We start from the raw sequence: 22,209 nt of genomic DNA, 5'->3' as shown, positions 1-22,209 counted from the left end.
ATGTATTTATACTTTGTGTAATTCAGGCCCATTTTTAAAATTAAATTCCCGTTTTTAAAATTAAAATTCATCTTGTGACTTCATTGTCAAAGTCAGAAAGGGAATCATTTGAATGTGATGCTCAAGGTCCTAACACTGAGTAACTAAGAGGAGAGAGAAGATTTTTAAAAATGGGGAAAATCCACCTTAAAACAATTAACTGACTTCTGTGTTACTTTTTAATCTTATTTATCAGAGGTTAGGCAGACTAGTATCTGTCTTTGCATTCTTTCTCCAGCAAATTCCAGCCTTACTTTAGATGCCCAGATTGCAGAAGCTGATGGAGGATGGAGGGAGAGAAGAGAGGGAGGAAGAAGAAACTATGGTCTTTTCAACAGCATTACTATTACTGACTATTCTACAACAGGTGTGGCTGCTCAGTGTGGACAGAGTGTAAGACCTGCCTCCACTCCAGGATCATTTGATGGTTAGTTTACGACTACAGAATTTTCAGACTAGCAAAAGGTGTGGCTGTGGTCAGAAGGTTTTCAATATTGCTTTATGAAAGTGACTTCCCTTTTCCACATTTCCCTGAAGCTGTCACCAAATCAAATTTAAAAGTCACAGGGTAGAACTATGAACACTTGGAGAAAATGGGAACTCAATCCAGAAATTTATCAATGTAGTCTTTTCTTAAATTTAGCTGTCACTTCCTCTGGTCATCATGAGTAGTATAGATAATGTTCATAACAAGTTTAGTGTAAGGGCCAAATTGCCACACATATTATTTTTTTAAATTATGAGACATAATTAAATAGTAATAAAATAATAAGACTTATGTTCTTATTATTGGAGTATCTCTTATGCTTACATAAAAACATGTTTTCAAGTGGATATAGTAATAAATTTTCAAATTTACATCTAGCAATTAACAGAAAAAAGATTTAGCATAAGAGGTAATAACATACTCATTAGAGTTCATGGAACTTAATTCAAATAAAGAAATATCTTCAACTTTCTAATTTTGACTATATATATATATATAGTCAATATATATATATATATATATAGTCAATATATATATATATATATATATATATATATATATATATATATATATATATATATATATATATATATGCATGTCTCAGAACTAATCCCACAGGAGCAGTGAAGTTATTCTGGGTCTTGCTGTATCATCAATACCACTTTCTGGTAGGCTGGAATGAGTCAACAGAGCCGTGGTCAATCTCAGTCTCTACCAAAACGTTCTGTTCTACTTTCTAGCAATACATCATAGCAGGAAACAGTTCATTCAGATAAACCTCATACACAGATGCAGCTGCTTAGTTTTATGTATGTAACTGGGATTCTAAATATTTCATGTACAGAGTTCTTACTTCAAAAGAAATGAAAGTGGACTTCCACAAGCTCATTTCTCATTTTAAATTCCAAGTGGAAGATGATGATTCAGATAACTTGGAGTCAATATTAGATGGTCCAGAGAAACTGGAACCATGTCACAAAAAATTATACTTTCATTTTTGATAGGAAGATAATTTTAAAATATGTTTTATTTTCTATAGAGTAGCCATAACATTTGTTGGGACCAGAAAAAACAAAAAAAAAACAAACAAACAAAAAACATGACCTAAGGCTTGATAGTGCACTGAGAGTCATTCTCCAGATATAAGACATAGCATCTCTTATTAGGCAACATTGCTGGAAAATATTAGAAATATTTTTGACTATCAAACACAAATGTATTATTAAAAAATCTCAACTCTTAGCCTGGTAATATGGCTCATTGGAGAAAGGCATTTGCTGGCAAGCTGCCATCCTGAGTTCAATCCCATAGCCCACATGTTGGAAAGGAAAAAAATCAACTCCTACAAGTTGCCCTTTGGCCTCCCTGAGTGTGCCATGCACAGCCAATGGTCACACATAAGGACACATTAATTTAAATTAAAAAAATACCCTATTCTGTCCCTTAAGCCTCAACAACTACCATACTTTGCATTCTACTTTAATTCATACAGTTACTTTAATAGCATCATAAAGCAAGCCATACACTGCGTACTAAACGAACATGTCAGCTCTCATTTTCATGGTTGCCTAGGTCACAGGAAGAAAAACAGACACCTTCAGCCCTCGCTTAACAGCAAGCAGCGCATGGACTACATTCCTGAAACCACCAAAGGTTACAGGGAAACTAATGTCAAACGAGTTAAGAATTATTTAATAAGAAAATCCATTTCCTCAGCCTAATAGGAACTGATGAAGCATAAAAAGTAACAAAACACAGCCAGGTTCCTTCTCCGAGGATGACTACCACACTACAGTCCTGAGAGATCTTTGTCCAACACATGCAAAATGAGGATTTATTTGGGTAATATCAAGCCCATATATCTACATAATGTCAGTGTACTCTGGAAAGACAGAGTAGTACTGCAGATGCCCTTTACATTATTAAAGCCTTGCATCTCACAAGCAACTCGGGAAACAGTTTTCCAGCATTTCTTTAAAATCACATTTAAGACATTGAACCCCACAATATGTCTAATTAGCACAGAAACAACACATATGATGACATTTTAAACATAAAGTAGCATTGAAATCCAAGGCCTCACCACATACATAGTTAAAATTGACTAAACTGTTTCAAATGCTATGCCTTTAAATTAATTTATGTTGAACACAGTGGGTACCAGAGTCGATTCTGGTTGCCATGACAACAGACACTGAAAATTTAAAGATTCAGCAGCAGGCTGAATTCCCTGCAAAGAAGGCCATTTTACATTAAAATTGCATACTATAGAAATGGTTTCAATGAAACATGTTAAACAGATATACATGCAAGCCATCTTTTTAAAAGTCAATTTAATAAGTGTATCAGAAACAATGCTTATCACTTTAGCTTACATTTCTCCTCACTGGATTTAAGGAGTGAGTTGAAATGTAAATTTCAGAAACTAAGCAACTAATTACTGCAGTACTGTAGTAAGGAAGAAAGAAAGATATCTAAGTAATCATGTAATCAAAACACAACAGAGTAGCTGCCTATAATACTTGCTTGCAGATGTAATGGTGGCCAGGCCATTCTCCTAAGCCTTACAACAATAACAACAACAACAACAACAACAATGGCAACAACAACAACAGCCTACAGAACAAAAAAGGGGATGTGCAATCACAGGAACACACTGACTCTTCTAGTTTGATAAGATGCACAGGGTTTCTCTAAAGAGTACTTTAATTGGCTGTAAAATTGCTGGATTTGAAAACGGTTATGTTTGTATCATTCCAACACAGTCTTTATGAGGTCAAGGCTCATCGGTTCTAACAAATAAACACACTAACTCATGCAGTTCCCCCAAACAGTCACCTTGTTGCATATAAACCAAATGGAGGGAAACCAGATGTGAGAGGCTATCAGTCAATGCTTGCAAAAGAGAAAAGGAAGGTGGGGGCTGCAGGAAGCAGCGCCTCCCACTTCTCCTTCCAGTAGAATAGGAACTTAGGAGGGAAAGCCTGCTGTAGTCTGGCTAGTGGAACCTCCTGCAGCAAAGCTTCCTGGTCAGTCTTTGCAAACATTTTCTCATCCACATTTAGGCAGGACTGTCCATTTCCCTGTTGTTTACATGCAATATCACTGTGGAGCTGGTTCACCCTGAGCTCCTGATTAAAATTGCTTCCCTCTGCACTGTCCCTGGTGCCAATAGTTAATTCCATTTGAAATAGAAGATGTCCTTTGCTCTGTTCAGTTTATAATTCTCAAATTAGATTCTTTAGTGAAGCTTTGGCTTTTATATAGATACTGTTTGTAAAAAGGAAAAAGCACTGAGAAACACTACATGGAGAGGAAAGATTCTTCTTCCTTAAGTGTGACCCTTTTGCTAAGCTTCATGAACAAGCTCTCAAGGCAAACAGTACTTACTCATCTGTCAACTCAGTCCTGTCATAGTTCATGGGAACTGTTAAAATTTCTGTTTTATTGGCCATACAAACATTTCTATCTCACAAATATAAAGAAACTAAAAGGAAAGAAAATATGATTTGAATCCAAAGCACACAGTGCACTTGGAATCCAGGCTATAGAAGACAGACAATAAATGAGAGTCTTCCTTCCACATACAGTTAGAGATGAAAAAGCAAACATTTTTAATTGCTAAGTCCAATATTGATCCTCCACTCTGAAATCAGGTGCTATAGATCATGTTTAAAATGTATTCATCATCAGAATATATACAAGCCATGATGAGTCAGAGCAGAGAAAATCCTGGGATTAAAACCATGTACAGTCAAAATCTGGAAGCTCAATTCCTGTGATATAAGTTTTCCTTTGTTTCCTTCCAAGCAGTGAGAAAATAAAGAACTACTAAAACATCGGTCCATGCAAGTACAAATGGGGCACTGATTTTGTGGGTGTTTTGCTTTTAAACCACATGTTTACACAATCTAGCAGGAACAGCTTGCCCCCTTAAACTATCTCAGTCTTCAAGAGCCCTCTTCAGGTATTTATTTATAGTCCTTGCAACAGTCTGCAACTATTATAGTTCATAATACCTTTTTACATGTTTCTGTTTTACTTATCAACAACAACATTTAGAGATGTGCTACATGAAGCAAGAAATTATTTATATCTAATTTGTACCTCTCAAAATCATCCATTATCCATGTAGAGTAAATATGGCAAAACTGCCACCATTACTAATTAAGTGTTACAGTAGGAAAGGCTGGAAAGGAATTTTGTCTCCTTAACCCTTGAGAGAAGTAAAATGTGTAGAACATAAGTCAGAAGTAAGGCAAAGGTCAGCATCAGAGGGATGATAGGACCATCTCACCTTGATCGTGCAAAAACTGATAGTGGTGGTAAATGCACACATAAGCATAATATATTGGCTTGAGTGTGCCAGAAAAGACATCAGGGGAAAAAAGAATCGATTTCTTTAAAGCTTGAATTTTCCAACTATACCCAGGCAGACAGATGGCAAGGAAAGGCATTCCAGAAGATAAAGCCAGAACAAAGACACAAAGTGGGGATATCCATTGCAGAGACATTAAAAAGACATGTTGAGGAACTAAAGCCCTGCCCAGAAAATTTTTCAAAGATGTAGAACAATAAAAAGGCAAGATGCAGCATGCTTTCTGGTAAAAATTCAGGTGGCCAATATTTATATGTAGATTGAGGTAGGAAGCTGTGACTTAGAGACAGCAGCTTCTCCAAGTGGAGTAAAATACCTCGTCCTAGGTTACAGCAGAAGTCTAAGAACAGAACAGGTTGGGATCACTGCAGAGATAGAGCCACTTGGCAGTGCACCACACCCCAGCAAGTGGGCTGAGGAAGAAGGATCTCAAATTTCAGGCCTAGTCTAGCCCAGGATATATAGACGGTTCCCCACACCCCATCTCTCTGAAATGGAGGCAGGAGAGAGGAATTAGGAAACAATATGTTATGAAAGCTTGAAGACAAGCATCTGGTCCTCAGACCATGTAACAACATCAGGGAAGGTGTTTAGGATCTCAGTACTAGGGATATAGACAAATAAACTTGAGGAACTAATGGTCAGTCAGTTGCACAATTGGTGAGGTTTAGCCCAAGAGAAATCCCTGCTAAAAGACATGGATGGTCAGTCGCCTGCCATCTCTGCTGGGGCAGACTCTTGGAGGGTCTGCTATAGTGAAGACACCATCGCCTGATCTATCCTAGAGAACCCGCTGCACTCAGAGCAGTTGGCAAGAACACTGTCCCACCTCTAGAGTCCCCGAGCTGCTGCTGGGGACCCTGCAGGACTCACTACCCAGCAACCACCAAGATCCCCGCTCTCCCAAATACCAATCTTCTTCTACCTTTCATCCCTTCCACCTTTAATCCCTTCTACCTCTGGTCCCTCTGCAGGAGTGCAGAGTGGCCTGAGAGCACAGGTAGGACCATCCCTGCTGCTCAGAGGAAACTGTCAGAGAACCCTCAGGTGGGAATCTTCTAGTATCTGTCTCCAGCTAGAGACCATCTTCTGCCACAGTGCACCATATCCAGGTAGTGCAGGGAGATAGATAAACTCACAGTGCTGTGGAGAGGCCTGGGAGCACAAAGCTCATCCTGAGCCACAAAGCTACATACACAAATACCACTACAAGAGAAATGCTCTCCCAGAAGTGCCTACATACCTGTGTGCACAGAGAAAATGGGAATCCCAGAAATACAGATACACAGCCTTGCAGGACAGATAAGACACAGTCAGAGACAGCAAGGCCAGCTAACACCAGAGACAACCACATGACGAAAGGCAAGTGCAAGAGCATTACCAACAGAAACCAAGGCAACATGGCACCATCCAAATCCAGTTCTCCCACAAGAGCAAGTCCTGGATATACCAACAAACCAGAAAAGCAAGATCTGGATTTAAAATCACATCTCATGATCCTGATAGAGGACTTCAAGGACAGAAATAACTCCCCTAAAAAAATACAAGAGAATATGGTTCAACAGGTAGAAGCCCTTAAAGAGGAAATACAAAAATCCCTTGAAGAAACACAGGAGAACATGGATCAACAGGTAGAATCCCTGAAAGAGGAAACACAAAAATCCCTTAAAGAATTTCATTCAGGAAAACACAAACAAGCAAGTGAAGGAACTTAACAAAACCACCCAGGATCTAAAAATGGAAGTAGAAACAATAAAGAAATCACAAAGGGAGACAACTCTGGAAATAGGAAAACTTGGAAAGAAATCAAGAGTCATAGATGCAAGCAAGCATCAACAACAGAATACAAGAGATAGAAGAAAGAATCTCAGGTGCTGAAGATACCATAGAAAACATTGCCTCAACAGTCAAAGAAAATGGAAAATGCAAAAAGTTTATGATTTTTCAAAGGAAAACTCTACCAAGATAAGCACTCAATTCTGAATATCTATGCCCTAAATGCAAGGGCACCCACATCCATAAAAGAAACTTTACTAAAGGTCATTGTACTCATTGCACCTCACGCAGTAATAGTGGGAGACCAATACCCCACTCTCAGCAATGGACAAATCATGGAAACAGGAACTAAACAAAGGCACACTGAAACTAACAGGCGTTATGAACCAATTGGATCTAATAGAACATTCCATCCTAAAGCAAAAGAATATGTCTTTTTCTCAGCACCTCATTGTAGCTTCTCCAAAATTGACCATATAATTAATCACAAAACAGGCATCAACAGATACAGGAATATTGAAATAATTCCATGCACCCTATCAGATCACCACTGTCTAAGACTGGTCTTAAGTTCAAACAAAAACAACAGTGTCTACACATATACGTAGACATTGAACAATGCTCTACTCAATAATAACTTGGTCAAGGAAGAAAGAAAGAAAGAAAGAAAGAAATCAAAGACTTTCTAGAATTTAATGAAAATGAAGACACATCATACCAAAACTTATGGGACACAATGAAAGCAGTGCTATGAGGAAAACTCATAGTGCTAAGTACCTACAAGAAAGAAAATGGAGAGAGCTTACACTAGCAGCTTGGCCACATGCCTGAAAGCTCTAGAACAAAAAGAAATCTACCCAAGAGGAATAGATGTCAGGAAATAATCAAACTCAGGGCCAAAATCAACCAAATAGAAACAAAAAGAACAATACAAAGAATCAACAAAACCAGGAGCTGGATCTTTGAGACAATCAACAAGATAGATAAACCCTTAGCCAGACTAACAAGAGGGCACAGAGGTACTACCCAAATTAATAAAATCAGAAATGAAACAGGAGACATAACAGCAGAAACTGTGGAAATGCAAAATATCGTCAGATCCTACTAAAAAAAAGCTTATACTCAACAAAATTAGAAAATCTGGATAAAATGAACAGTTTTCTAGACACAAACCAGATGCCAATGTTAAAACAGGATCAGATAAAAAGTTATATTCTTTAGCTTTAGGGTGAATCTAAATAGTCTCATAAGTCCTGAGGAAATAGAAGTAGTCATTAACAGTATCCTAACCAATAAAAGCCTAGGACCAGATGGGTTTAGTGGGGAATTCTATCAGATCTTCAAAGAAGACCTAATACCGATATTCTTCAAACTATTCCATAAAATAGAAACACAAGGAACACTACACAGTTCATTCTATGAAGCTACAATAATGCTTATACCTAAACCAAACAAAGACCAAACAAGGAAATAGAACTTCAGACCAATTTCCCATATGAACATGGATGCAAAAATACTCAATGAAATTCTTGCCAACCAAATTCAAGAATACACCAAAATGATAATTCACCACAATCAAGTAGGCTTTATCACAGGGATGCAGGGATGATTCAATATACAGAAACCCATCAATGTAATCCACTACATAAACAAACTCAAAGAAAAAACCCATGATCATTCCATTAGATCCTGAAAAAGCATTTGACAAAATTCAGCATCTGTTTATGTTAAATGGCTTGGAGAGATCAGGAACTCAAGATCCATACCTAAACACAGTAAAAGCAATATAGAGCAAACCAGTAGCCAACATCAAACTAAATGGAGAGAAACTTGAAGCAATCCCACTAAAATCAGGGACTAGACAAGGCTGCCCTCTCTCTCCCTATCTATTCAATATAGTACTTGAAGTTCTAGCCAGAGCAATTAGACAACAAAAGGAGGCCAAAACTATACAAATTGAAAAGGGAGAAGTCAAAATATCACTATTTGCAGATATGATCATATAAAGTGACCCCAAAAATTCCAACAGATAAATGAGCTGATTAAAAACTTCAGCCAAGTGGCTGGATATAAAATGAACTCAAACAAATCTGTAGCCTTCCTCTATTCAAAGGATAATCAAACTGAGAAAGAAATTAGGGAAATGACACCCTTCACAATAGTCACAGATAATATTACATACCTTGGAGTGACTCTAACCAAGCAGTGAAAGATCTGTGACAAGAACTTCAAGACTCTGAAGAAATCAAAGATCCCAGAAGATGGAAAGATCTCCCATGCTCATGGGTTGGCAGGATCTATATAGTAAAAATGGCCATCTAGCCAAAAACAATCTACAGATTCAGTGCAATCCCCATCAAAATTCCAAATCAAATTTCATAGAGCTAGAAAGAGCAATCTGCAAATTCATTTGGAATAACAAAAAACCCAGGATAGCAAAAGACTATTCTCTACAACAAAAAATCTGCTGGGGAAATCACCATCCCTGGCCTCAAGCTATACTACAGAGCAATAGTGATAAAAACTGGCCTTGGTACGGAGACAGGCAGGAAGATCAATGGAATAGAACTGAAGACCCAGAAATGAACCCACACACAATAAGACTTGATATTTGACAAAGGAGCTAAAAACATCCAGTGGAAAAAGACAGCATTTTTAACAAATGGTGCTGGATCAACTGGAGGTCAGCATGCAAAAAAATGCAAATCAACCCATTCTTAATCTCCTTGTACAAAGCTCAAGTCCTAGTGGATCAAGGACTTACACATAAAGCCAGACACACTGAAGCTTATAGAGAAGAAAGGGGGGGAAGAACCTTGAACACATGGGCACAGGGGAAAATTTCCTGAGGAGAACACCAATGGCTTATTCTCTAAGAACAAGAATAGACAAATGGGACCTCATACAACTGCAAATCTTCTGTAAGGCAAAGGACGCTGTCAATAGGAACAAAATGGCAGCCAACAGATTGGGAAAAGATCTTTACCAATACTATATCCGATAGAAGCTTAATATCCAATGTATACAAAGAACTCAAGAAGTTAGACTCCAGAGAGTCAAATAGTCAAATAACCCTTTTAAAAAATGGGGTGCAAAGCTAAACAGGGAATTCTCAACTGAGGAAACTCATGGCTCTGAAGCACCTAAAGAAATGTTCAGCATCCTTAGTTATCAGAGAAATGCAAATCAAAACAACCCTGTGATTCCACTTCATACCAGTCAGAATGGCTAAGATGAAAAACTCAGGGCACAGCAGATGCTGGCAAGGATGTGGAGAAAGAGGAACACTCCTCCATTGCTAGTGGGACTACAAGCTAGTACAACCACTCTGGAAATCAGTTTGGCAGTTCCTCAGAAAATTAGACATAGTACTACTTGAGGACCCAGCTATATCATTCCTGGGCATATACCCAGAAGATGCTACAACATGTAATAAGGACACATTCTCCACTATGATCATAGCAGTCTTAGTTATAATAGCCAGAAGCTGGAAAGAACCCAGATGTACCTCAACAGAGGAATGGACACAGAAAATGTGGTATATTTACACAATGGAGTACTACTCACCTATTAAAAACAATGAATTCCTGAAATTCTTAGGCAAATGGATGGAACTAGAACGTATCATCCTGAGTGATGTATCTCAATCACAAAAGAACACACACGGTATGCACTCACTGATAAGTGGATATTCACCCAAATTCTCAGAATAAACAAGATACAACTCACAGACCACATGAATCTCAAGAAGAAGGAAGACCAAAGTGTGGGTGCTTTGGTTTGTCTGAAAAAGGGAACAAAATATTCACAGGAACAATTATGGAGACCAAGTGTGGGGCAAAGACTGAAGGAAAGGCCACCCAGAGACTGTCCTACCTGGGGAGTCATCTTATAGTCACCCAACTTTGACACTATTATGGTTGACAAGAAGTGCTTGCTGAAAGGACCCTGTTATGGCTGTCTCCTGAGGGGCCCTGCCAGAGCCTTACAGATACAGAGGCAGATGCTAGCAACCAACCATTTGACTGAGCGTGGGGTCCCCAGTGGAGGAGTTGGAGGGAAGCCTGGTGGAGCTGAAGGGGTTTGCAGTCCCATGTGAAGAATGACAATGGTGGCCAACCAGACCCCCCCCTCCCCAGGGCTCCCAGAGACTAATCCATCAACCAAGGGATACACATGGTTCTAGCTCCAATTGTGGATGGGCATTGGTGGGAGGAGAGGTCCTTGGTCCTATGAAGACTCGATAGATGCCCCAGCATGGGGAAATCGAGGGGGATAGGTGAGAGTGGGTTGGGTGGAGGGGCATCTTCTTGGAGGCAGGGGGTGGGAGTATGGGTTGGGGGTTTTCTGAGGGGGGCAGATTGGGAAAGGGTATAACATTTGTAATGTAAATGAAGAATATATTCAATAAAATAATTTTTAAAAAGATATGGATGATATCCTTCAGATGACACCAAACATTGTCATCTGGCCTTATATGCACAAACACACACACACACACACACACACACACATACACACACGTGTCCATTGGCAGCCTCATGCATGCAGATACTCAAATCCACATGCACATACACAAGCAACTATGGTAGAGATAGAATTAAGTACATTTAGTAAATGCAAACTCAAAGTCCCCATCCTTAAGAATTAAGAGAGTTGAAGTGTTAAGGAATAGTGGGAAAAATCAGATGGCAAATGTCAAACCATGTGCAAAATGTAATGTCTTCATGCTGCCCCTAACTAACATGGCCTCTCTTTGCACTGCGCATCTCCACTGCCCATGTAACTAGTCAGGCAAAAAGTCAACTAAACACACTATTGCTTATAGCTTAAAAAAACACAGAAAATGCAAATAGTTCTTATAAGTGATACTTATTCCAAAAATGAGCTATGATTTTTTTCTTAATCTTACTTCCTCCTTCTTCTTCTGAGAAGTATTTATTTATGTATTTTATGTAAATTAGTGTTTTCCTGGATGTATGTCTGTGCACAAGAAAAAGGAATTGGATACACTATAGATGGCTGTGGACCTGGCGGGGGGGGGGGGGGAGTAGCAACTGCTCTTAGCCACTAAGCCATCTCTCCAGCCCCACCTCCCTTTGTCTAGGGATACATTATGGAGAATGAGTCCACGATCTGAGGGAGTGGAGACCTTGATTACATAGCTTATACCACTGAGGAACTCTAGGCACTTTACTCTCACTTTTCATCCTCTTGTCCTTGGAGGGCCCCAGGTTGCCTGAGATTCCCAGCACAGACATTGGGTGCACTTGTAATTTGTGGTCCAATCCTGTGGCTCATGTGAGATTTCTGGTCATGGGTGCTAGTTACCTGAGCTTCTATATCAGGAAGTCATTCAGAGTTTTTTATTTCTTAATTCCTATTCAGTCTTGCCCCTAGTCATCTAATTGGCAGAACTAGCTACAACACCACTTTCCCACACTATACTGGGCACCTCTTTAAAGCTCCAAAATAGCAAAGGGATAGACTGAAAAAACTTGCCTTCAGAGCCCAAGTGAATGATCGTAACTAAAAGCACAAACTTTATTTAGCTGTGACTCAGACCTGAGTCATCACAGGGCACTCTTTTCAGTAGTGTGAGGAATAAGAGTCTCTCCATCCTCGTAGCATCCTCATGAATACAACTGTACTTCTCTAGCACAGGTCCAAGTGAGGGATCATCTGGGAAGACCACTGAATGTGTCTGCTCCCTTTCATTTCAAAAATACTCCAGAGAGATTTGGGTTTTTGTTTTACTTGATTGTGTAAAGTTAAAGAAGGGTTCCTTCCATCACAGCATCCTTTAGGCCAGAACTTATCTCCATGGTGATGCAGTCTGCAATCTCCAATTTAACTGTGACTGTGACAGCTTATTAACAACAGAGAATAAGAAATTCTGTTGTTCATATGGCAACAGAGCAAACAAAGGAATTTAGAAAAATCTTCCTTCAAGACAGTAGCCTGGCTCATAGAGATAATAATTTATCTTACAACCCCATATTCTGTGCCAACATCTGAGTACTCTCCTAATATCATAATCTTCCAGAGAAGGTAGAATCTTGGGTGGGCTCGTTTGAAGGTCCCTAAGATGAAAAACAATAGACAAGACACATGAATATTTTTCAATATAACTTGTGGATCTATGCAATTAGTATTTCACAGCCCTACTAAAATGAATAAGTAAAGAAACTTTTGAAATCTCACAATAGATATGGCATACACTGCTTGAAAGTAGAATCTTATTCAAGATACATTATATAAGAATTGAATAAATACACTCATGCTGTGCCAGGGACTCAATCAGAGAACATTAAACAGAGAGTTCACTATTCAGGTCCACATATTAAATGATGTAGGAAAGTTCAGTTGACAATGAGTTCATCTTCTGACATTTATAATTCAAGTCATTAAAGAAGAAAAAGAGGGGGATTGGGAACATTCCATCCATGTTTATTCTTTTCTCTCTTCTGATTTCTACCTCTATCTTGGTTATCTTTATATTTAAGCTGAATGTATATAAAGCTATTCCATACTTTATCATTTAACTGTGCTTCTTTTCAATATGAAGCCAAGACTCATAACCCCACTGAAGATTTTATTTCAAAAAGTCTGTATGTCTTGGTACCTAAGAACACAAAATTATGCATGCCCTAGGGGAAAAATTTCATTGTCTTTTAGATAAAAACTATCTCTTGCTCTAGCTGTATTATTTCTTATCTGTGTGATGGAAATATACCAAAAATGAGAAAGATAACAAAAATATCTGTCCCTCAAGTTCCTTGTCTCTAACATAAGAATGATTGGGCCGGGCATGGTGGCACACACCTGTAATCCCAGCACTTGGGAGACAGAGGCAGGCAGATTTCTGAGTTGGAGGCTAACCTGATCTACAGAGTGAGTTCCAGGACAGCCAGGGCTACACAGAGAAACCCTGTCTCGAAAACAAACAAATAAAAGAATGATAGTGTATGTTCTCACTTCATTGGATGATTGGAAGAATGAAACCCAGGTCAGGAATCTGTTGCAAAATTTTTCTGCAAATTGCAAAGTCCTGTAGTCATTGTTCAGTATGACTATTTTTGCTTCTTTATTAGTAGTCTGCACTGAGTCTACCCATAATCCTCATGACTTCTTCATGCCCAAGGCCACTCACCAAAACACTTTTCTTCTGGATCATGAATGAAAGTTCAGCAAACCCAATGCAATCAACAAGTGGATGGGAACACACTAGTTTAATAGGGTACTCACTCAAGTCCTAACCAACTTTGTGATTTCTTTGCCTTCCTGCCTTGTCCCCATTTCTTCTCTATGCTGAGTTGAGCTTGAATGATCTTTCCTTGCTCTTGCACTCTTGTCTCTGAGGGCTCTGTGGAGAAACAAAATAAAAGACAGTCTCTCTTGAACAGCTCGCCTTTGTCTGCCCCAAGGGAAATCTCTAAAAACTGTAAGACTAAAAATAAAGTCTGAAATGTTCCCATTTCTCCTTTTTAAATTTTTTGATTAGAATCACGATGACAAATTTTTCATTAATAAAACCCAGTGCATGACTTTTTCCCTGCCTGACTCATCCTGCTGTCTTGGAGGATACTCCAGAACACTCAAGTCTGACTCAGCCCGTGCTTCCAGATTCACCCTGTCGCTTAGCAAACTATTGTGCCCAGACCTCTGTTCTATAAAAAACATAACTCTAACTGAATAACTTTTAAGTCTCTTTTTGTCTGGACACGATCAAATATTAAAAGGACCAAGTTTCCAACATTCTTTGTAATAATCTCAACTTCATATGCTTTCAAAGACCTATAAAGAAAGACTTAGTGTTACCAAGCCCTATCTCTATATTTTATTTTAATTTTTGTTAGCTTACAAACTAGTAGCTTCCTTTATGACTACTCCCTTCTTGGTTAGGAAAATGGGCTATTTTGTGTTGTCTGTTTTGTTTTGCATCTGCTTTAACTAGAAATCTCCACTTTATATACTAGGCAGACCTGGTTTTGAGTCATTGTTTTGCTTTTCTCTATGAGACCAAGCATATTCCTTCCTTCCTTAAAACTCTATCTCATCTTTCATTAACTAAAATTAATAAAATACCTGGATCTTTCATTGGCAATTATTGGTATAATGATTGTATGGCTTTTTGCATGGTGAGTTTGCAGGCTACTTTCTCTTTAAAAGAATTGGCAATGCTTCCTTCATGGGCTGAGCGTCTGATTGTTGCCAAAGGTCATGGTGAATAAAATGGAATCTCTCCTCAATTCTACAAGAATTCACCACTTACTGGGCAGACACATGTGTGTTTATTTGTTTTGTTCTATTTTCAGAAAGTGTCTCAACATGTAACTCTGGCTAGCCTGGAATTTGCTGTAGAACAGGCACAGAAACCTGCCTGTTTCTATTCCTGAATGCTAGGATTAAAGGTGTGTACCAACACACCGTACACAGACCCATACACATGTTAAAATTAACTATCTGAATCATATGTGACATGTGAGCTATCAATATGCTATTGTGTATTAGTATGAAATCAGATGATAGTTATAATTAAAATCCAAAATATCCTGAGCACATTATTTTCCTCTCTATCATCTTTATAGACAATGGGATCATTCAACTACTTGAGACCATTTATGTCATAGTCAATAGATGAAATTTCATATCGTTGTCATTCTTAAGAGCTGTCCTTGTGGGTTAATGCTGAGGCGGGGTTGAAACTGGAGAAGATGGAAATACAAGTGCCAGTCATCTTTGAGTCTTGGTAAATGTGAGACAAAAACTGTTACCATGTAAGGCTTTGTAATAGAGAAAGAGAAATGAATTGCTGGTCTACTAACTCTTCATGTCACTCCACTCAAATTACCTCTGGTGTCATAAGTGACATCGATTGGATAAGCCGTTAAGAGCCTGAGAAGTTTAACAGTCCTGTGCCAAAAATACCTAATGATGTATTTTCTTATCACTATAGTGAAAACTCATCCTGCTTCCTGCCTGACACGTTTGTGGCATGTTTAGTTCTTGTTCTAAAAGGCGTGTGTGTGTGTGTGTGTGTGTGTGTGTGTGTGTGTGAGAGAGAGAGAGAGAGACATGCTCTTGACACAGCTTGTCCTCAAACTGCTAATTTCCACAGCAGACCCTTACATGCCATTCCTTAAATAGGGAGCACCGAGATTACACACCTTCCAAGGTCTACTGTGTGTCCTTCTTGGGTGAGCAGGGTGTGATGTTCTGGGATAAGTCTGGAGAGGATGAGGCCCCACACGTAACTTAAGTGGTGGGTTTAATTAAGACAGGAAGAGATACAGCTGGCACTCATAATACAACCGTGTTTATTGTGTCAGACCTAATTTTAAAACTGTTGGTTCCTGTCCCTTTGGAAGAAACTTACCAACTTTATTAAATGAGTGATGAAAGAATGTTGCTGGATACCTCTAAGGTCAACTGAGCTCTCTTCCCAGGCTTGGCTTCTCATATTGCTAAAAGCCAATGCTTAATTCCTTAAAATGACCATTTACTTTAATGTATATATGTCTATAATTATTGTTACTCTCAGAAGAGCTCTGGCTACCTACCTTACCCTTAGCCCTTCAAATCTCAGATATCGCTTTCCTTGTTTTCTTTTTTAAAATTAGATATTTTATTTATTTACATTTCAAATGTTATCCCCTATCCCAATTTCCCCTCCAGAACCCCTCTATTCCATCCTCCCTCTCTTTGCTTCTATGAGGGTGCTCCCCCACCCACCCACCCACCCACTCCCACCGTCTCGTCATGGCATTCCCCTACACTGGGGCATCGAGCCTTCCCAAAACTAAGGGCCTCTCCTCACATTGATGTCTGATGCTCAAAGACATATCTTTTATAATAGCAAAAAGAATTTTATTTTTATTTAATAAATATTACCGTTATTTTTATAGATATTTTATTGTTATTTAATTGTATTATTTATTAAATTTGTGATTTAATTTTTGTTTTTTTTAAATATTTTTATTTTCTATATTCTTTGTTTACATTCCAAATGATTTCCCCTTTCCCAGATCCCCCTCCCCATATGTCCCATAAACCTTCTTCTCTCCACCCATTCTCCAGTCACCTCCCTCCTTTTTCTCTGTCCTTATATTCCCCTCCAATGCTAGATCAATCCTTTCCAGGATCAGGATCCTCTCCATAGTTCTTCATGGGAGTCATTTGTTATGCAATTTGTGCCTTGGGTATTCAGAGCTTCTGGGCTAATTAATATCCACTTATCAGAGATTGCATTCCATGTGTATTCTTTTGTGATTGGGTTACCTCACTTAGGATAATATTTTCCAGATCAAACCATTTGCCTAAAAATTTTGTGAATTCATTGTTTCTAATTGCTGAGTAGTATTCCATTGTGTAAATATACCACATTTTCTGTATCCATTCCTCCTTTGAGGGGCATCTGGGTTCTTTCCAGCTTCTGGCTATTATAAATAAGGCTGCTATGAACATAATGGAGCATGTGTCTTTATTGCATGCCGGGGAATCCTTTGGGTATATGGCCAGGAGAGGTATAGCAGGGTCCTCCGGGAGTGTCATGTCCAGTTTTCTGAGGAACCTCCAGACTGATTTCCAAAGTGGTTGTAGAATCTTACAGCCCCACCAGCAGTGGAGAAGTGTTCCTCTTTCTCCACATCCTCGCCAACACCTGCTGTCTCCTGAGTTTTTGACCTTAGCCATTCTGACTGGTGTAAGGTGAAATCTCAGGGTTGTTTTGATTTGCATTTCCCTAATGACTAATGATGTTGAGCACTTCTTAAGGTGCCTCTCGGCCATCCGAATTTCTTCAGGTGAAAATTCTTTGTTTAGATCTGCACCCCATTTTTAATAGGGTTATTTGGTTCCGTGGGGTATAACTTCTTGAGTTCTTTGTATATATTGGATATTAGCCCTCTATCAGATGTAGGGTTGGTGAATATCCTTTCCCAATTTGATGGTTGCCGTTTTGTCCTTTTAACAGTGTCCTTTGCCTTACAGAAACTTTGTAATTTTATGAGGTCCCGTTTGTCAATTCTTGATCTTAAAGCATAAGCTATTGGTGATCTGTTCAGGAACTTTTCCCCTGTGCCCATGTCCTCAAGGGTCTTCCCCAGTTTCTTTTCTATTAGTTTCAGTATGTCTGATTTTACATGGAGGTCCTTGATCCACTTGGAGTGAAGTTTAGTACATAGAGATAAGAATGAATCAATTTGCATTCTTCTGCATGCTGACCTCCAATTGATCCAGCACCATTTGTTGAAAAGGCTATCGTTTTTCCACTGGATGTTTTCAGCTCCTTTGTCAAAGATCAAGTGACCATAAGTGTGTGGATTCATTTCTGGATCTTCAATTCTATTCCATTGGTCCACTTGTCTGTCACTGTGCCAATCCATGCAGTTTTTAACACTATTACTCTGTAGTATTGCTTGAAGTCAGGGATACTGATTCCCCCAGAATTTCTTTTGTTGTTGAGCATAGTTTTAGCTATCCTGGGTTTCTTGTTATTCCAGATGAATTTGAGAATTGCTTTTTCTAACTCTGTGAAGAACTGAGTTGGGATTGTGATGGGGATTGCATTGAATCTGTAGATCGCTTTTGGCAAGATGGCCATTTTAACTATATTAATCCTGCCAATCCACGAGCATGGCAGATTTTTCCATTTTCTGAGATCTTCTTCGATTTCCTTCTTCAGAGATCTGAAGTTCTTGTCATATAGATCTTTCACTTGTTTGGTTAGAGTCACACCAAGATACTTTATATTGTTTGTGGCTATGTGAAGGGTGTCATTTCCCTAACTTCTTTCTCAGCCTGCTTATCCTTTGAGTATAGGAAGGCAACTGATTTGCTTGAGTTGATTTTATAACCAGCCACTTTGCTGAAGTTGTTTATCAGCTGAAGGAGTTCTCTGTTGGAGGTTTTTGGGTCACTTAAGTAGACTATGTTCCCCTTTATTGTGATACTTAGTAGCAACATCTGTAAGCCCAGTACAATAGTTGTGATCATCCCATATACAGTCATTAAACCCAGACACAACTGTGGATGCCAACAAGTACTTGCTGACAGAAGCCTGATATAGCTGTCTCCTGAGAGGCTCTGCCAGTACCTGACAAATACAGAGGTGGATGCCCTCAGCCAACCACTGGGTTGAGCACAGGGTCCCCAATGGAGAAACTAAAGAAAGGACCGAAGGAGCTGAAGGAGCTTGCAGCCCCATAGGAGAAACAATATGAAACAACAAGTAACCCCAGAGCTTCCAGGGACTAAACCACCAACTAAAGAGCACACATGGAGGGACCCATGGATCCACTTCCATATGTAACAAAGGATGGCCTTGTTGGACATCAATGGGAGGAGAGGCCCTTGGTCCTGAGAAGGCTCGATGCCCCAGTATAGGGGAATGTCAGGGCAGGGAAGCAGGTGTGGGTGGGTTGGTGAGCAGGGGAAGGGGGATGGGTTAGGGGGTTTGAGGAAGGGGGATAACATTTGAAATGTAAATAAAGAAAATACCTAATTAAAAAAATAGTTGTGACAGCTATGACACTTGCTAAGGTGCTTTCATTACATAAAACTGAGGGGTACATCCCACCTACTCCTTTGCGACTGCAATAGGGCTTTGAACTCCTAACCTTTTAGACTTACATAGTTTTACGTGACTCAATGATTTGAGGGATTTTTTTTCTTTTTAAAAAACACCCCTATCTCCTGACCACTGGTGAGCATGACCATGCCTGACTTCTTTACTTCTTTTATCAAGAAAATACAAAGCCAATTGCTTAAAAGTGGGAAAGAAATCAATTGCTTCGGTAATTCATTGACCACCATGATTCTAAAAGGAGATTCTGGTGAATGATTTTAGAATAAGGTGTCCTATGCTTACAGAGAGACCCTTAAAAGTCTTACGTTTTCCAATATAACTGACTCTTCCCTGATTTAAATTCAGTCAATTATTCATCAAGATAGCTAGTTATGGAGAGAATAGAAAGAGGTTGCAAGAGCCGTGGAACCAGCCCCTCTATTGGAGGTTGTTCCTGATGTCATTACTGATTAGCCCATAAGAGAATGAAGGGTAAACTCAGAGCCCGGACCACAGAGAGGCACTGAGTGGCAGACTGCCATCCCCTTGGACTATACAAACCTCCCAAACTCCTCCATGGAACTATTTGTGTTGCTTATGCGGATGAACAGCTGCCAGAGGATGCTGGGAAGATTCAGTTAGGTTATGGGTTATCTCAGTTCAGCGCAGACAAGGGGAAAATGCACCTGACAAGTTTAGGTTTATAGCGAGAAAAAGCATGACTGACTAAGTAATACAAAAGTATTAATATCTGTCCAATTACAGATGGATCCTCTGTGAGAGGCAGGAAGACGTAGAAAGGAGAGGTATGTCATGGAGACTGAGGAAAGGTTTTACAGTGATATCTTAAAAGAAAAAGTACCTGTTCCCACCTAAATAGACCCTAAATAGACCACTACCATGATTCACTAGTAACAACTGCTCTGCTTAAGGTTGTTCACCTGTGAAGATCAAGTCCTTCATTGTTCTAATTAGAGAACAATCTCAGCTATTCTAAACTCAAACTACTATTGAGTAGCTGAGCTGTGTTAGAATCCTCAGATTCTAGTTAACATATACCTTTTCTTTTTACTTGCTTTGGGTAGATACCGAATCTGAATTATTTTATAATATTTTATAACATTAAAATAATTATCTATTTTAAGTTTTGAGCACATACTAGGCCACATACTAGATTTATGCAGAATAACTCAGTTTCACTGTCATAATTTATAATATCACACTGTCAATTTCAATGTTATAAATGAGGATACTGTTATAGCTATATGGAATGAACACAATCATATTCAGTGATATTGAATTATATGCAGCACCAAAACAAAATAGCAAGAGAGGAAAAACACCAATTGGGTGTCTGAACTGCATCAGACTTAAAAAGGCTGATTGTGAGCTTCCATTTTTATTTCTATGTCTTACTGCAAAGTCATATTCATGTTTAAACTAGTCCAATATAAAGGTCTCTTATGTAATCTGCATCAAAAATTCTAATTTTTTTGCAAAGGCACATAGATAATAAAGGTCAGAGTGAAAGCAAAGACCTAGGCCTTCTTTTAGTTCTTCTAGATCTGACACTTCTTTTCACTTTCTTCACATTTAATAGATATATAATAATAATAAAATAATAATAATAATAATCACCCAAATTATGAACCATATTCACTCCTATGCCATCTTTATTCTAAATACAGTTCCTTAAATTGTCAATATCTCTATATGTAATGACAATTCCATTCCATGTGACTTCCTGTATGAAAAAGGATTTATAAAAACAGACAACACAGGCAGCAACAGTTATGAACAATCTCATTTAAAGACATATTTATATGTGTGTGTGTACAGAGAGAGAGAGGGGAGGGAAGACAGAGCACACTAAGCAATGCACATATGAACTTTAAGCAGATACACACATAGAGAGACTATATACACACACACACACATATATATATACATATGTTGATTGACATATATACATAAACACTAGCAAAATAAAATTGTAAAGCTTATGTAGAATTTATGCTACACATCGCTTCTCAGCCTTTTGGCTAAGATCAAGTGTAGAATTTATGCTACTAATGTGAGAACTATTTCAATTAGAAAACTACTATTATTGAATATCTGAACTAACTGAAAAAAGAACCACATGGCCACTTCAATACTTTAAGAAAATAGTTTTAAAATTAATACCGGATCATAATAAAAGATTTGAACTATTGAATATCTATCTGCTTGTGCTCCTTTATTACAGCCTTGTTCACAATTGCCAAGGTACGAATCATCAACAAACTCATCAATAAACATAAGCTGCTATCTGTATTCAATGGAATACTATTTAGTCATAAAAAAGAGTGAAAGCAGTCATTTTTAGCAGCAGAGAATTGAAAGGTTTACATGAAGTGAAATAGGTCAGACACAGTGAAATATATACTATATGTACCCACATTTGAAAACTGAAAGTTTAATTTTATAGACGCAGAACATAAAATAGATATAAGTGAGTGCAGGGACTATGTGAAGTATATTGCTGGAGAGAGCATCTTACGAGGAAAGAAAAACCCCTTCCTGTTCTCAGCTGGAAGAGTACGGCAGGCAGCTGTTACTTGATTATTTCAATAGAGTTAAGGGACAAGACTCTGGATGTCTACACTACAAAGACATGATAAATTTTTGAAATGAGGGTCACACCAATGACCCTATAAAGGTCATTTTACACACATAAATCAATTGTCACACTGTAGCCCCAAAGAATGTGACATAACTACATGTTAATTAAAAGTAAATCTATACCTTTGAAATGTTTTTCTAACACTCAGCACACTTGCAATGGAGCTGTAATCCTAGGATGCTGGTTAAGTACGTCAACAGTCAAGGGTGTCTGGGAAAAAATACACTTGAGCATCTTTAAGTTTTGCGATTATTCCATCAGGAACATTGTTAATTTGAGAAGATGAAGTACGGAAGTAA

The 22,209-nt window shown here is 38.5% G+C and overlaps 1 pseudogene; it reads left to right on the top strand.

Annotated features, from left to right (window-relative positions):
* The first annotated feature begins 21,270 nt into the window (after positions 1-21,270).
* On the top strand, positions 21,271-21,373 carry LOC127693179 (uncharacterized; annotated as a pseudogene).
* The last annotated feature ends 836 nt before the right edge of the window (positions 21,374-22,209 follow it).

The sequence above is a fragment of the Apodemus sylvaticus genome, chromosome 9, assembly GCF_947179515.1.
Source record: "Apodemus sylvaticus chromosome 9, mApoSyl1.1, whole genome shotgun sequence".
In the NCBI taxonomy this organism is placed as follows: Eukaryota; Metazoa; Chordata; class Mammalia; order Rodentia; family Muridae; genus Apodemus; species Apodemus sylvaticus.
This window is presented reverse-complemented; position numbering and strand designations above follow the sequence as displayed.